Genomic DNA, 14,038 nt, shown 5'->3' on the forward strand with positions numbered 1-14,038 from the left:
TTTATGGACTCACCTGTTTGTATTTTATTGCATTTTCCTGTTTGAGCTTCCTGTAATTGCTGTCATACACTGTGTTAAAATCTCCCAATTCTTTTAATCTTTGGGCTGAAGGAAGGACAATACTCGGTGTATAAATGCTCAATCAACAATATTTTATTTCCATACAATTCAACACTTAAGAGCATAAAAACCATCATGATGGGGAGACCTGCCTGCAGAGGGTCACAGCAAGTCTCAAAATGGTGACAGGTTACTCAGCCTTTTATAGCCTCTAGTAGCCCCCACCTAGTCGTAAAAGCCTAAACATTCACATGTTTTCTCTCTTACGGCGCCTAAGTTATGACCTCGGCTCCTTGTCTTTCTGCTCTCTGTAAAGGTGGGGGTATGGAATGTGGTCGTCTCTACTTTTATCGGCACAAGGTCTTCTGCACACAACATTCTCTTCATGATTCAGCAGTATGAAATGTCAAGAAACAGTGTAACACATTCAACAGTGTCGAGTAATACAGGTCAATCCAATAGATCTAATGATTTTCACACTCTTTTAAGTCAGAAGTATAATGCAAACTAAAACTACATACTGATCACACACTCTATATTAAGGGGTATAATATGATCTACAGCAGTATCATAATTCAACTACTTTGATTACATATATAAGGTAACATATGATAACAGAATAATCTCACAACTGCAAAAACAGGTGGATGATCACTAATGTCATTAATTAGGAGACCACTTAAAGATTTCATTAGTAAATATTAGTGATGGGTAGATGAGGCCTCGTGAAGCGTTTCAGCACATTCCCCAAACTGTATCAATACTCTGTCGACAGTGTTGCTGTTTTGCTCCATACTGACACCTGCTGGACCTTAAATATCATTGCAGGCAACTTACTTGAGACTCGCAACAGACACTGATTCAATGACCTAGTCATACTTGTATACACTGTAAGGTATTGTACTTTCCATGGAATCATTTTATATCTTTTACATTGCAAATATTGTAGACATCTTTAAAATATATTGTGAATGACATTAAGTGAAAATTAAAATGAAAGTATTGTGAATGTAATATTACCCATTTAAATGTAATTGACTCAGAGTTTATTATAAATTTCTATTCAGAAAAATAAGTTTATCCAATGTTTTTGCATTCAGTCTATTGCATTTTTTTGGCACCATTTCCCCAGCTTTGGAAAACACACACTCGCAGGGCACAGATGAAGCTGGGGTACACAAAAACTGTAAAGCCAGGTAGGAAAGGTTCGGATAAGATGTCTTCCTATTATCCCAGTACGTTAAAGGATCCTCTGATCTTGGAATATTTCTCTCCGCCAAGTAGCACTGGACCTCAATGATGGTGTCCGCTGTTGCATTATTGGTTTGTTTGCCAACTTCTTCATCGAGCCGCTGCCACGGGATTTCTGAAATATTAAAAAATGCATGGCCGTTTTAGTTTTTGTCATCTACCCCAAATTAGTACACATTAGCATCAAAATAAATGTACGAATAAGCTGATAATACTGAACTTGCCTGGAACAGGTGATTGCTCTGATGAAGGTCCAGGCTGTGGCTCAGATGTTGTGCGGGCAATTACTGCAGCACACTCCATTTTCAGGCGATTGACTGCCTCACTACACTTGGAGGAACTACGAAATCTGTTTTAAATCTGGGGTCTAAAAGTGTTGATAGGGTCAACACACTTATTGACTCCAGATTAGAAGCAGTGTCTGTGACACTATGCCTTAGTTGGTCATGGAGATGGGTGGCTTCTTGTGTGTGTAGATGTAAAGAGTTCTGCTCAAGTGCGCAATATAGCATTTTCCTCATCGGGATGACCTTTGATCCTGAAACTCTCCTCAGACAACTCCACTGTGGCCTGATGGAAAGGGGCCAGCACAAGAAGTGCTTCCCTTACGATGTCACACTCATCAGCCGTAAGTGGAGTTAAATCTGTTGGAAGAGAAGCAACAGATACCCAGACTGCTTCTTTCTCATCATGTAGCCGTGACAGTATCTGATATGTACTGTTCCAACGTGTTGGTACCTCGTTGATAAGTTTCAATACGGGCCGTCCCATCTGCTGCTGCACTTGAGCAAGCTTTTCTTTGGTTGTAGTGCTGAATCTGAAGAATGATACGATTTGTCTACATTTGTCTCTTATGGATGAAAGTTCAGGGATTTGATCACATGATTTCTTGACTAATAAATTGAGTTTGTGTGCAATGCGAACTGAATGTTGAATTTGGAGAGTTCTTGTTGCTGCAATCATGTTTGGTGCTGTGTCGGTCACAAGACACCTTACCTTATTTGTGATGGCCCAGTCATCCATCATGCCTGTTTTGAATTGGGCCATATAGTCTGCAGTGTGACTTTGTGGAAAGTGTTTCACACCCAACACAGATGTACACAACTGCATATTCTCATTAATGTAGTGACAGGTAAGAGCCAAGTAAGCCTCCATGTTCAAAGAGGTCCACATGTCAGCTGTTATACTCACTGCCACAGCTTGCTGTACTTCCGTTTTCACTCGTTCAAGTTCCTCCACATGTTTTTTGGCTATCAATTCCTTGATGGTCTGAGGATGAAACAAAATTAAATCAGTATGCAGTACTTAACATCAGCTACCTGATGAGACACTGTCTATACAAACCTTTCTGGTTGGCAAAACGTATGATGGATCAAGGACCTGAACCAGCTCCCTCAACCCCTCACTCTCCACAATATATGTACAATGTACAATATGGATTCAAATGTATCACGGAACGTGATGGGAGTGAGTGTCCTATCTGCATGATTTGCAACGCCAAGTTGAGCAACTCTAGTCTCGCACCGGCAAAACTAAAGGAACACTTTTTGAAGCTGTATGGACACTTGCTGAATTCAAAGTGAAGAGAGCCAGATTCGATGAAAGGCCCACTCTGCCTGCTCTTGGATTTGTACCCGTTAGCAAACCAATCCTCACAGCATCGTACGAAGTTGCTTACCTGATCGCAAAGCAGGGCAAGCCACACACCATTGGTGAAACACTCGTGAAACCAGCTGCGTTAAAGATGGCGAAACTGATACTCGGAACAGTGGCCGAAGGTAAATTATCCCAAATTCCTCTTTCAAATGACTCCGTCAGTGACAGAATAGAAGACATGAGTAAAGACATTTTGGCTCAAGTAGTTGCGGATCTGATTTCAAGCCCGGCAAAATTCAGCCTTCAACTCGATGAGAGCACAGACGTTGCTAATCTAAGCCAGCTTGCTGTTTTTGTGCGGTATGTGAAAGATGACATGATAAAAGAAGATTTTTTTTATTTTGTAAGCCTCTTACAACAAGAACTAAGGCACCCGATGTGAAGAAGCTTGTGGATGACTTCTTCAGAGACAACAATCTTTCATGGAATATGGTTTCTGCAGTTTGTACGGACGGAGCTCCAGTTACGCTGGGAAGAAACTCTGGTTTTGGTGCGCTAGTAAAAGCCGATGCACCACACATCATTGTGACGCATTGTATTTTGCACAGGCATGCGTTGGCAACAAAAACCTTGCCTCCAAAAATGGCAGAAGTATTAAAAACTGTGGTGGAATGTGTGAACTATGTGCGAAATAGTGCTCTGAGGCTCCGCATCTTCAGTGAGCTGTGTAAAGAAAAGGGCTCTGAATTCGAGGTACTTCTGTACCATTCTAATGTTCGGTGGTTATCCCGGGGACAGGTGCTGAATCGTGTTTTTGCCATGCGTGAGTTCATTCTCATTTTAGCGTACATGGCTGATATATTCGCAGCTCTCAATCATCTCAATCAGCATATGCAGGTTGGGGGAGTCAATATCATAGAAGTGGAAGAACACCTGAAGGCTTTTCAAAAAAAGCTAGCGTTATGGAAACGAACAGAGAACAACAACTTCGCAAACTTTCCCCTTCTGGACAACTGTGTAAGTAAGATCGAAGATGTGTCTGGAATCGGAGATATTTTTGTATCCACGGAACTGAAGCAAACAATTGCAATTTTTCATTTATTTATCTGATTAGCATTCAAATCTCTCAATGAAAACAGAATAAAGATCTGCAACAAAGCAAGAAACCACGAGATAAGGCTAATCAAAAAGGTATTAGGTATAAAAGTCATAATAAGCAAGTGCTTATTATGCCAACCCTTTTAACAAAAGATGATTTAGGAAGCAACTCATTTGCACAGGGCTCGAAGCAAGAGTAAAACAAAACAAACAAAACCCCTTCCATCTTAGATAAGTATATCAAATTAAATTTCATAACGATAATCCAAGGAAAGCAACCAAGAGTATCAGTATTATTGCTCTTCTTCGTTCTTGAATTAAATATTGAATTAAATTAAATCAAATCAAATCAAAGTTTATTTATATAGCACATTTCAAAGACCGAAGTACACCAAAGTGCTTTCCATAAGATCAAAGTACAAATAAAATCAATATATAATAAAAATTATTGTCATGATCCTGGGTCCTTTTGACCCAGCGTTTTGTGTTTTCTATTATTGTAATTTTGGTTCTGTTCTTCCTCGGTTAGTGTTCATTCTTTTCTACCAGTGTATCCCTGTGTTAGTCTGCGTTTTGAGTCTGTGTCATTACGTGCATGTGTTTCCTGTTTTACTTTAAAAGTCTCTGTCTTATCTCAGTGTGTTCAGTTTACTTTTCCCCTGTCTCGTCAGGTCTGATTACTCCCAGCTGTGCCCTCCTTTTGTGTCTCATTCCCTCGTTATCCTTCTGTGTATTTAAACCTCGTGTCTGCCTCTGTTAGTTGCTGGTTCGTCTGTGTTGCTCCCCTCCGTGTTCTCGTGTTTTCTCCCTGCATCTCTGTTTCTCGACCCAAGGTTTCAGGTTTGTTTGTTAGCTCTTCCCAGTTTAGGTTTTTCAGTTCTTGTTCACCTGCCTTTGTTGTTTGTACCCACGCGTGTAAATAAAGGCTCACCTGCACCAGAGCTGCCGCCTTTTGGGTCCTCTCTATAATCTCCACACGCCTTCCACACCGGGCGTGACAATTATAAATATGAAAATAAAATGGTTACATAATCCAAGAGACATTTTGTTTAGCAAATATGGAACTCAAAGGCAACAAGTACAAGGAAAACAACACAGGACCCAACACCGAGCCCTGGGGGACACCACAACGAAGGAGAGCAGGTGTGGAAGAATATTTTCCTATCATGACTGAGAATGACCTATTAGAGAAATAGGATTTAAACCATGTGAGGACAGTTCCTTTAAGGCCAACTACTTGTTCAAGCCTTGTCAAGAGAATATCATGGTCAACAGCGTCAAATGCTGACGTCAAATCCAGTAAGACTAAGATTGCGGGACACCCCGTGTCAGTAATTAGGAGCAGGTCATTGAAAACCCTTAATAAAGCAGTTTCAGTACTATGGCGCTGTCTGAATCCAGACTGAAATTTTTCATATAGACCATTTCTCTCTAGATAAGTCTGAAGTTGTTGAAGCACTATTTTCTCTAGGATTTTGGACAAAAAAGGAAGTTTAGAAATCGGTCTGTAGTTCACTAGCATATTGTGATCAAGGCTGGATCTCTTTATGACTGGTTGCACGACTGCATGTTTAAAGGCAGTCGGAACACAGCCAGATGACAATGATAAGTTCATTAAAATTAGGATACAAGGCCCGATAGTATCGAACGCCTCCTTAATTATGCGTGAAGGGATGGTGTCAAGCAAAGAGTTTGAATTTTTCTGGGTATTAATTAATTCTTTTAACGTCGTGAGTGAAGCCAGTTCAAATCGATGGAAGGCAGCTGAACATACTGAGATTGGGGCATGATTTACAATCAGGGGGTGTGAGGCCCTTAACAGTGAAATTTTATCTACAAAATAGTTCAAGAATTTCTCACAAAGGGCCGGGGAGGCATCCATCAAGACGTCAGGGCAGGGATTAACCACTAAGTTAAAAATTTTAAATATAACTCGAGGGTTATGGCTGTTAGTTGCAATAATGTTTGACAAGAAAGACGTTTTAGCCATTTTAGCGGCCTTCTGAAATTTGGACCGGGTCATGTACAGGATGTCTAAAGACACCTGGAGTTGATCTTTCTTCCATTTCCTCTCAGCTCGGCGACAATCACGTCTGAGGGCAATGGTAGATTCATCTAACCAGGGTTGACGAGAGATTTTACGGCGTTTGGTCTTTACTGGGGCTACAGTGTCCAAAATGGAGGAGCATGTAGAGGTAATAAAGTTAACTAAACCATCAACCGAGAGGGAAGCATTACTAAAGTCATCATAGCAAACAGTGTTGGTAAAGGCCTCGGAGAAGAGGGCAACAGACTCCGAATTAATCAGGCGTGTTAGGCACTGTGGGCCCACAAAGTTCAGTTCCAAATTACATGACTGGACATTAAACATAACTGGGAAATGGTCCGAGATCCCAGCATCTTTAATGTCAGTGATGGCAATATCCAGGCCGTACGACAGAACCAAATCCAGCATATGCCCTTTAGTGTGAGTTGGTTGTCTAACCCACTGAGTAATATTAAATGAGTCAATGAGGGATAAAAAATCCTTGGCGAGGTGGTCAGCCTCACAACATAAATGAATATTAAAATCACCACAAATAAGAACACGATCATTAAGCATTAGGATAGATCCTAAAAGGTCAGCGAATTCGCTGATAAAGTCCTTGGTACATTTTGGAGGGCGGTACACTACCACGCAGAGAATCCGAGAGGGACCAAGCAGCTCCAGAAGTTGTACCTCGAAGCTGGTATATGAAGCAGAGGGCAATTGTCGTACTCTGAATTTAGTTCTTAAAACCGAGGCTACTCCTCCACCCCGGCCCACAGTCCTAGGAGTGTTGAAGAATGCGCAATCTAGGGGAAGAAGTTCCGAAAAGGGAGAGGACTCACCGGGGCGGATCCAGGTCTCCGTTAAGAACAAAACATCCAGCCTAGACGAATATTTTTCTAACACTCTAAACTACTTTTAAATGAGGAAAATGAACTACACCAGCAATGCGCAATTGCACACTGCTGGCACGGTCTCTGCGCACAGAAAATCTGCGTTGCACACACACAAAAAAAAATCTAACCTGAATTGAAATTAAAATTAAAACTGTAACAATTCTGTTTTGCAGTGTGAGTCAGTAAGTGACTGGCTGCTCTCGTATGGGATTAGAACGATGCCATCTTAGTCCAGCCAATGAGTCCAGCAATTCACATTCGTATATACGCAGCTAATCAACGTCGTTGACAGGCTATGACAGCGTCCTTTTGTGCCAACACCAGTGTTTTAGCTAGCAAAGCGGCAAAGTGTGGACTGTATACCAGTTTTTAAATTGTGTTGATAGGCCACCTAAAACCAGAGTTATGATACAAATATCTGCAATGTTTGGTTTTCTTCCTGAATACTATCGTTGTTTATATTTACTGCGGGAAGAAACGGTAAAAACGGCGTTTTATAAGGAAAACGCTCGAAAGCACTCTCCGCCTGTGAGCAAAAACAAAACCGAACCCCCCCCCCGCCCTTTCCTATTGATCGAAAAATGTACCATGTTGACCAATCAAAAAATGATATGGCAACATGGCATTTAGATGTTTAGGAAGGGGGAAGTTTTAGGAGTGACGGCGGTGTTTTGAGATGTGAGAGATTTGAGACGTTTAGCGCAAATCTTGTGTACACTGTAAAACCCAATAAGTTAATTTAACTCAAAACTTTTGGTGAAACTGATTACATAAAATATTTTAAGTAACTAAAACCCAAAAATAAAAGTTAATTAAACACACTTTATTTATTAACTTTAGATAAATATTTTTAAGTACCAATGATAAATGTTTTTATGTTATATCCACTTTTTTGGGTTGGTACTCTCTACTTTATATTTCGAGTTTCAAGTACAAATCTAACTATTAAATTTTAGAAATTGATATTTAGTTTTAAAATGTTAACCATTTTAAGCTAATAATACTCAAAACTTTAAAATACACCCTAAGTCTTGCAGTAGCCAAATTTACTGTGTTTTGAATTGGATATAAAAAGAAAAAATGTGCTAGAAATAAGCAACTACACTTGTAAAAACAGGAAAAACAAGACAGACAACATAAATTTAACTTACAAATTCATTGAGTAACATTAGCTTGCCTGACAAAATGTCTTAACATTTGCGTTTTTTCAGAGAACCAAAAACACTTTTGTGTAGCAAGGGGATAGAGCTGAGATCCTCTTTCGGTATGACAAATGGAGTACAGTAATACATGACAAATTAAATTTCCTCGCATGTATGTTCAAAAAGGAAAAAAAAAAATCTTGGGCAAGCCCAAAGACAAATTAGCCAAATATTATTGGGAATAATTTCAGAAATGTCAAGTTTAGGCACAAGGTTACAATATTAGAAATAAAGACTTTCACAACATGTGAAATCTGAATACAATAGTATTCAGATTTGATTAACAGATGAGTATGGCATTTTTGTTAAAAAACAAAAGTAAATGAAAAAACCCACAGATAAAATCCTGCATTGTCAGGTGGAGAAACTGAATGAAAGTAACTTACAGTGCAGGTAATACACTGGAATATTATCGGGAACCTTTTTAATATGCCAATACTGTGTCATTACAAAAACAGCAAAGGGTTATTACTTAAACCAATATGCACATCTGTAGAGTGCAATCATGCTGTCAACAACAGACCAATAAAACTTTAAAGAGATAAATCCTTCCTTAGAAACATAAAACAAAGACTTGTAAAACTCCTTAGTGCCTTATCACCTTCCCCTTTTATTTGGGATGTTGATGTGGCTTTTATAAAGCGCATTGAGGCGACTTTTGTTGTGATTTGGCGCTATATAAATAAAATTGAATTGAATTTAGATAATCAAGTATGAAATAAGAATATACAAATACCAACATTTTCTCACTTCTATTCTCTTTTTTAAAAATTATCCAGACTTGGAAAAATGATAAACTGAGTTACTTGCTCAGGCACTTGAGGGCTGTGTAGGAACCCTGGAACCCTGGACATTATTCTGCTGCCAAAAGATCATTTTTGAGACTCAGCACTTTAGGCTTCAATTTCCCATCCTCCAGACCCATCAAAACTTTCTGAATAAAGTCAAATGTGTTGGCCAAACATTTTGGGTAGCTTAGATGCCGGGCGTAAGTCAGTCCAAATATTATCAGAAATGCATCAGCCAGGGTGGGGAAATCAATGATTATGTTACCCTCGACCAAAACTGCAATCTTCTCAGGGCAGAAGAATGTTGCATCGCTGGAATTGGCTCTGATCAGGAGGAGTCCAAGTGGCACTTCACTAATATCTGGTTCATCAGAATGCATCATCTACAGAAAACAAAATTACTACATGCATTCCTATTTCTCTTAGTCTCATCTATACAAGTCACTATACAAGTTCTGGATTATTCCTATCTTAGAAATCAATTGTTTGAACAACAAAAAAGCCAAAACACACCAAAGACTTCAGAAAAAAATTGACAAAACTAGTACTCATAAAGCAAAGTCATACCTCTTCACTGTAATAACTACAGAAAGTCAATGGGAGTTCTATTATTTAAAAAAAATGTACAGTGATATATGGCTGGGCTAGGAACATTATAGAATGGTAGGGTGTATACACATTAAGAATATGTGGTGTTTCCCCCTATGTGACATGAACACTGACAGTGTGAGAAGTATCTCCATCCTTTGGGTCTGTCTACAACAAAGTGTCATAATGTTTTTGTGAAATCTAAACAAGGTTGATACTAGGATACTGTTCACAAACTTACATCCCAAGTTTTGATGAAGGTAGAGGTGTCTTCGTCCAAATAGGCAGGGAGGGCATGAAGCACAACAGCACGTCGGGCATGGATATCAGCTTGTTCCTACATCACAAGAACATTTTTTTTTAATTATTGGCTTACCCAGTCAAGAATGGCAGTTAAAATGGATCAAATTAAATAAATCTCAAAAAACAAGACAAAACCCCACTTACCTGGAGATCATAGGTTCAGAAGAGTTGAGACAGAACATCAGACACTTTCCCTGCGCGAGCAGCTTTCTTTCTGAATAAGCTCTGCAGCTGGGGGGCATGTTGGTCCAACACAGTATAAAAGTGGTTCTTTAGGTTGAGGTTTGTAATTCTGTGGATTTCTGCACAGATCTGAACACACAAAATAAATTTACAAGTTTCAATTAGTCTACAAATATTTGCAAAATACATAAAAATTGTTACACTACCATGGCTTAATTTGTATTAATTCAGAGAGGCCACATAACAGAAATCAATATAATATGCATCTTGTTATATGCCTCATCTAAGGAAACATTCTTACCTGGGACTCCAGTTTCAGAGCAGGCCAGCGATCCAGGATCTCACCTACTGGTAGGTCATCACTGATGATCTCTTTGCGTTGCAAGGCATATGTGGTATGCATCAGCTTTGTAATCAGGATGTGATTCTTTTCACTTTTCTTGACTTCATTCACAATCTGCAGTCTTAGCTGCTCAAGGCTAACCGCATCTTCACCCCTTGGGAAATTCAGCAGAAAATTTACTTCTGCCTTTTTGGGTCTTTAAATGTCAGTGTGTGGTGACTGCTTGTTTGGGTCATTTCTACTTCTCTTTCCAGAATTCACAGCTACCTCTTGAAATCCAGCCCGACTCAATTTAGCACGATAGTTCCCCATCTTAAACTTTAGGCTATTTTTCCACCCATACCAGCCTGTCTGTGATCCAGGCTCCTTTAGACAAGGATGCTTAGTGACAAGAGCTTCAGCTACCACTGATATGTCCCGATCACTGGGATATGCTTTGAAACTATGCATTTTAGCTGCAAGAGTTTCAAGAATGTCATGCTTTTGTCCCCTAGACAACTTGAGAGCCTTTCCTGTTCTCTCATAAGCAACATAAGCAACATCACCCTCACCAAGTATGAGTTCTACCTCATAGGAAAATGTGGGAATTGGGAAATCCTGAGGCCATCTTTCAACCCTGTCTGGAGTCATGGCATGGGGTAGTATTATTGTGTCATCTGATGCCACTGAACTACCATCACTCTCTGGTCTAACAACTTTTACAACAGCTTTCTGTGGAAGCTCTTCAATATCTAGAAGTGAACAAAATTGCCTGTCAAAGTCTGGGTCTTCGTATGATAAGCTAAAGTCATAGTCAAGTTTTAACTTTTCTTTTATATTGTCTTTTAGCTCATCCACAGATTCTGGACATGAGAATAAAGTCAGTTTTCTCACAATTTCTTCTGAGACATGAACATGAAGTAGCAGGGTGTTAAGAGATTTTTTAGGATTCTAGGATTTTTATTATGTTATGCTTAAAAGTACATTTCTTTATCTAAATGTGTTTGCTCTTTCAGTATTAAGCTTAAATGGGGAAGTCACACTCTGTGCCTGCAGTTCTATTTTCTCTCTTCCTGTATGTGCTCTCTGAATAAAGACTCTTCCTTTTTACTGCAGGGGCGCGAGTCTCCCTGAGTCTCACCCGTGTACACGTAAACCTGTCTGAGCGTTTTTATTCTGACCTGAGTTGCAATACAGGAAAACTCCTGACATTTCTTGGTCCTTCGAGCCGGATGGGACACAGCACTTTTGTGTGACCCCACAGGAAAACCTCATCGAGTCCTGACGTCGTGAGAAGCCCGCGCTGAAGTCTGTCGACAGCTCCTGTCCAGGTACAGGATAGAGTCCAGAGACGTGAATTCGGGTTCTGGCCGGCGTTCTTATAAGTGGTCCACGGCGGTGGGGGTCGATGAGGTAGACCTGAGAGACCGGCAGCAACCAGGTGAATATTAACACTCAGACACCTCGCGTAAAACGTCTAGGCTCGGCTCGCCCAGAGGGGCTGGTAGCGTTTTAAAATAAAGATAGAGCTCGTCTGGGACTGGTAGCTCCCCCGTAGTGGGTAAAGGTAGCGCGTGTATAAAAGTACTGTTTTGTTTTTGTATTGTTTTATTTTTGTTGGTGGAATAAGTTGATTTTACAGCACAATAAGGAGGCTGAACTATTCCACTATTTTGTTTGCTGTTGGCCACCCAAGTACTGGTGAAAAGAGAGAAACAGGTCGTGTTTCATCACATAAAGATGACACCGCTTTCAAGAATAGCTTGAAAGTAGAAGGCTGTGTCAACTACCTCTCTCGATTCTCGTGCCAGAGAAGGTGCCGCAGTTGTGTAGTTGTAAAGTGTTAAAATTAAAAGGATTAAAATGGGTAATGAAGCTTCAAAACTCAGTGCTGACGAGCAGTGGTTAGAAAAGAAATGTCCAGGTGCCGGACAAATTAGTGCATGTAGATGGAGAAATCCAAAGAAAACCTAAATGTCCCACGTGGGAGGGAAAATGTATAACTAAATTATAAGAAACCCTCCAAGCAGAAATAAATACTGAAAAGGAAGCTAAAAAGAAAACAAAGCATACACAAGAGTTGTATTTTAAAGCATGGAAAGTGGAATGAAGTGGAATAAACAAAAGGTTAAATTAAGGTTAACTTAAATTACAGCAGAGCTTATCTAGTGATAAGCATGATAATAGGAGATAATAGGAAGGTTAACAACCTGTAAACTGGTATTAACAATGAAACATAGTTGGCATGACGACCGTGCCTAGAATGAATAGAATGCATGAAACCAGATAATTCACACGAAAATATATCAAATAAAAAGAGAGATGCATAAGGCATATTACGGCTGTGTCATTGTCCAGCCAAGGAAAATGTCTCCAGCTTGGGAAGGTGTGAAGCTGCAGATTCACACAGACCCGTGATGGATACATAATAAAATATAAACTAATATACTATTGTATATTAGTAGTGAAGTAGTGTATTGTAATATACTCTTGCTGCTATAAAAAAGGAAAAACAATACAATGATAACATTAATAATGACATACTATTAATAAGAAGAGGCACCTCAGTCAGTTATGATGTGAGGTGGAAGATTGTTAAAAGTAGTCTGATTCAAGCTTAAGGTTTGCTCAAACTCAGTACAATGATATAGGAGATGAAGAAAATAAGGAATTAACTACACTAATCAGGTGCATAGAGACACTTGACCTGCTTGTAAACCTGTCATCTTAGATGAGACTTTGTTAAGATGAAGACCTATACTAACAACTAATGAGCCAAACCCTGTATACAACAGCTACAAGATTGAGAAGCTGAATTAAATAAATATGTGGACACTACCAAGCTAATGAGGAGCGGTGACGCGCATGGAGATGCTGGTTTTGCTCACTACAATTGTATAAATAGAGTTTGAATTCATTACAATATGAAAGCATATTTTGAGTGATTCTAACTGTGTAAATGCTGTGAGTAGTAGGTTTTGAGTGATTGGGTGTGATTTGTACAAAAATAATAAAGAATTAGTAATAATAACACTACAAAGGTTCATAGTGGAGTGAGTGAACGAGTGGAAGTTTGAGAGAAAAGGCAGTAGTAAGTAAGTAAGTAAAAAAAGTAAGTAAGTAAAATTTATTTATATAGCACATTTCACAGATAAAAATCACAAAGTGCTTCACAATAAGATCAGACATACAAGTTAAAATTAATTAAAAGCCCGTTTGTATAAAAATGTCTTCAGCTGCTTTTTAAAGGAGTCAGTAGAGTCTAGACAGCGTAAAGACAACGGCAGGGAGTTCCACAGCCTAGGTGCCAGTGCCTGAAAAGCCCGATCCCCACGTGTTTTAAACCTAGTACGTGGGACCACCAGTAGCCTCTGACCTGAAGACCTAAGTGCTCGGGATGAAGCATGAGGTTTCAACAGGTCAGAGATATACTGGGGAGCTTCACCGTGCAGAGCTCTAAAAGTTACAACTAAAATTTTAAAATGAACCCTAAAATTTACTGGCAACCAATGAAGAGAAGCCAAAACTGGAGTAATGTGAGACCTCTTGTTTGTACCAGTTAAAAGTCTTGCCGCTGCATTCTGTACAGACTGAAGGCGATCCAGAGCTGATTTGTTGAGACACGTAAAAAGACCGTTACAATAATCCAAACGAGAAGAGATAAAAGCATGAATAATCATCTCAAGTTCTGCCTTTGACACCAGTAGTCTGAGTTTAGAAAT

At 39.5% G+C, this 14,038-nt stretch overlaps 1 long non-coding RNA gene across 1 annotated transcript; it reads right to left on the minus strand.

The window, feature by feature from the left end:
• Positions 1 to 8,974: 8,974 nt before the first annotated feature.
• On the minus strand, positions 8,975 to 10,120 carry LOC112847785 (uncharacterized). The gene is made up of 3 exons (XR_003221575.1): positions 9,956 to 10,120; positions 9,750 to 9,845; positions 8,975 to 9,303 (listed from the first exon to the last, which is right to left on the minus strand). It is a non-coding gene; the product is annotated as an uncharacterized LOC112847785 (long non-coding RNA).
• Positions 10,121 to 14,038: the final 3,918 nt, after the last annotated feature.

This window comes from Oreochromis niloticus, linkage group LG9 (genome assembly GCF_001858045.2).
Source record: "Oreochromis niloticus isolate F11D_XX linkage group LG9, O_niloticus_UMD_NMBU, whole genome shotgun sequence".
NCBI classification, from domain to species: domain Eukaryota; kingdom Metazoa; phylum Chordata; class Actinopteri; order Cichliformes; family Cichlidae; genus Oreochromis; species Oreochromis niloticus.